We start from the raw sequence: 4,061 nt of genomic DNA, 5'->3' as shown, positions 1-4,061 counted from the left end.
TGTTAATGAGCACTATGTCTGTATCTCTTCAGCACCAAAGGAGATTAGACATTACTGTAAATTATACATTTAGTTTCTTCTAAATAATTCAGTTTATAAAGCTGGTATCCACAAAGCAAGAACTGATGAGTAAAACATATATTTAAAGAGAAGGAGGTTTAAAAATCATAACTGCAATAATGTTATTCTCTATCTTTGGTCTTTATTATGAGAATATTTTTAAAACCACCAGTAAAAGGATTTCTGTAGGTTTTGGCCTGAAAGGAACAAGTCCCATAGTGATCACAATGTGCTCAAGCCCTTCCTGCTCTGTGAGTTTTACAATCCTGAGTTCAACAGAATACAGATGTCTGCAGATGAAAAGAAAACATATGAAATTCTCACTCTCAAGCCAGGAGAATTCAAGCCAATCCAAGTGTGAAGGCTAATGTCACAGCTGAAATAGAAGTCAAGAGGGTAGCTTTGAATATAATTAAGATATGACAGTTTCACTCAGATCCAAAACCCAGGCACCTAAAAGCAGAATTTTCTCAAAGGGTGTGAAGGTGAAAATAAAATGTTTCTGGGATTTGGGCTGTGACCCAAAACTAATGAATTTCCCATTGAGTTACTAATCATCTAGAGCCATGGTCATCAGACAAGAGGCCAGGGAGATGACAATCCTCATTTTAGAGTTATTTGGCTCTCTCTTCTCTTCGAGGTCTGTGGAAACTATTCTTCTGGTAGAGAGAAAAAAACAAGAGGGTCAAAAAGAACAGAATTCAGATCTTGTCACTATAACTCAATCCCTATCATCTAGATATACTGTTTGTGTCGACTGTTTGCTAAGATTGTCAGTCATCAGGAGAATACCAGCACAGTTAGTTTAATATTCACATTGTATAACCAGGATATGGATCCTTTGTTCTACCATGAGCTATGCTTTCCCAGACGATTTCAATTTTATTAAGAATTACACAGAAAAAAAAGCAAAACTAAATCAAATAAATTGAAAATCTTTATTTAGTTGTGTTTATTTGTACACACGCACACTATAAAATGTTAGTTTTTATCTTCTCTTAAGGAACAGGAAAGATGAGTTATTCGACAAAGGTCAGCCCATACAAAAAGATATTAGAAAAATAGATAGCAGGATGGAAAAGGAAATGGAAGAAAACAGAAAAGAAGTGACAGAAACAAAGGGACAGAAAAAGGAAAGAAAGCAGAAAGAAGAGAAGTGGAAAAGAAAAAAGGCTGCAACTTGATTTTTTTTTTTTTACCTGATCCTTAAAGTTGATTGTATCAAACCAATGAACAGATTAGCCTCCAACTATATGGTGAAAACTGTATTTCAGAACTGGATGAATGAGACCTGGTGCCTGTCTCAAGGGCTTTACCATCTACTGAAATGTTGAGCTGTAAAGTAAGGAGAACCAGTATTTATAAAAACCAAGTATGTCCAGGCACAACTATAGGTGCTGTAAATATGTTGTTTTATTTGTACACATTCAGCATTGCATCCCACTTTTACAAATGAAGAAATTGAGGCTCGAAGATCCCCTGTTACATGATGAAAGCAAGAATAAAACCCAGATAGATTTGATGAGACAGTCCATGCTCTTTCCACTGTATCTTACTTACAAAATCGTAAGTACTACAATCGAGCTGTGACCACAATGTTTTTGGAGAGCAGAGAACAATTTATCTTGTCTTGAAAATGTAAGTAGTTATTGTTTTCAACTCTAATTTCTCTAATTTTCACAACCTGAATGTAAAACAGTGTTTACTAAAGTATATTTTTGCAAGATTCTAACTCTTCAAGTTACTGGCCAGTGAGAGGTTCAGTGGTCAAAAAGGTATGAGAACTCTGCAATTCATATACTTCTTTTGAAAATTCTCAGTGCCTATTGGTCTGTTAAGCATATAAGATCACTTGTTAAATATTATTGATTGGTTGAAGATCCAAGGTTAATGTAGTCATGGAATCTTGTCTTGGAAATGCTGATTTAGAGGCCATATCTTGAATGAGATAATTAGAACATTTCTCAACAGTGTTCTGTGATCAGAATTATAATACAAGTGCTCATTTTTCTCTTTTTCCTTTGAATTAGTATTTATGAAAAAATTATAGATTACTAGAATTTTAAACCAAAAGTTGATAAGAATTATTATGGTAAATGGTTGACTTGCCACAAACCAATGATCACCATTCTTGCTTTTTTGCATCATCCAGGAGTGTTTCCAATTGTTCCAGAGAGTTTGTAAGTCATAGAAATCATAATTCATTCTCATGAAAATAAACATAGTTAATATTCATGATTACCAAATATTTCTGTTGGGACAATCTCTACTTCACACCCTCCACTTAGTCCCTATGTCTTCATTTTTAACTAAAAAATATGGCCTTAATATTCAAGTTAGTCACTTATTGTTCATTTTTCTCTTTTTTTAAATGTTTACTTATTTTGAGAGAGAGCATGTGCGTGGGAGAGGAATTGCAGAGACAGAGGGTGAGAGAGAATCCCATTGGCATTGTCAGTGCAGAGCCCACCCAATGTGAACTCAGTACCATGACCTTGGGATCATGCCCTGAGCCAAAATCCAAAAACCCAAACTCCTAATTTAGGAATCAAAACCTAATCAAAACCCTAAAATCCAAATTCCTAAGTATTTTATATACCTAGGAATAAACCTAACCGAAAAGGTGAAAAATCTATACACTGAAAACTATAGAAAGCTTATGAAAGAAATTGAAGAAGACTTTAAAACATGGAAAAACATTCTTTCCAAGCTCATGGATTGGAAGAACAAGTATTGCTAAAATGCCAATACTACCCAAAGCAAACTACATAATCAATCCCACTCCTTATCAAAATAACTCCAGCATTCTTCACAGAGCTAGAACAATCCTAAAATTTGTATTGAACCAGAAAAGACCCCGAATAGCCAAAGCAATTGTGAAAAAGAAAACAAAAGCTGGAGGCATCACAATTCTGGACTTCAAGCTGTATTACAAAGCTGTAATCATCAAGACACTATGGTACTGTGACAAAAACAGACACTTAGATCAATGGAACAGAATAGAGAACCCAGAAATGGACCCACAAATGTATGGCCAACTAATCTTTGACAAAGCAGGAAGGAATATCCAATGGAAAAAAAGACCCTCTTCAGCAAGTGGTGCTGGGAAAACTGGACAGCAACATGCAGAAGAATGAACCTGGACCACTTTCTTCAACCATACACAAAAATAAACTCAAAATGGATGAAAGACCTAAATGCACGACAGGAAGCCATCAAAATTCTAGATAAGAAAACAGGCAGCAACCTCTTTGACCTTGGCCACAGCAACTTCTTACTAGACATGTATCTGGAGGCAAGGAAAACAAAAGCAAAAATGAACTATTGGGACCTCATCAAGATAAAAAGCTTCTGTACAGTGAAGGAAACAATCAGCAAAACTAAAAGGCAACCAACGGAATGGGAGAAGATATTTGCAAATGACATATCAGATAAAGGGTTAGTATCCAAAATCTATAAAAAAAACTTATCAAACTTAACACCCAAAGAACACATAATCCAGTGAAGAAATAGGCAAAAAAACGTGAATAGACACTTTTCCAAAGAAGACATCCATATGGCTAACAGACACATGAAAAGATGCTCAACGTCACTCATCATCAGGGAAATACAAATCAAAACCACAACGAGTTACCACCTCACACCTGTCAGAATGGCTAACATTAACAACTCAGGCAACAAAGGATGTTGGTGAGGATGCGGAGAAAAAAGAACCCTTTTGCACAGCTGGTGGGAATGCAAACTGGTGCAGCCACTCTAGAAAACAGTATAGAGGTTCCTCAAAAAATTAAAAATAGAACCACCCTACAATCCAGCAATTGCACTACTAGGCATCTGTACAAAAGCTATGAGAATGCTGTTTTGAATGAGCACATGCACCCCAATGTTTATAGCAGCATTATCGACAACAAAGTATGGAAATATATATATATGAATATTACAATGGAATATTACTTGACGATCAGAAAGAATGAAATCTTACCATTTGCAACAACATGGAT

This window comes from Puma concolor, chromosome D1, assembly GCF_028749965.1.
Source record: "Puma concolor isolate L17-30 chromosome D1, mPumCon1.1.hap2, whole genome shotgun sequence".
Taxonomy (NCBI): Eukaryota; Metazoa; Chordata; class Mammalia; order Carnivora; family Felidae; genus Puma; species Puma concolor.
This window is presented reverse-complemented; position numbering follows the sequence as displayed.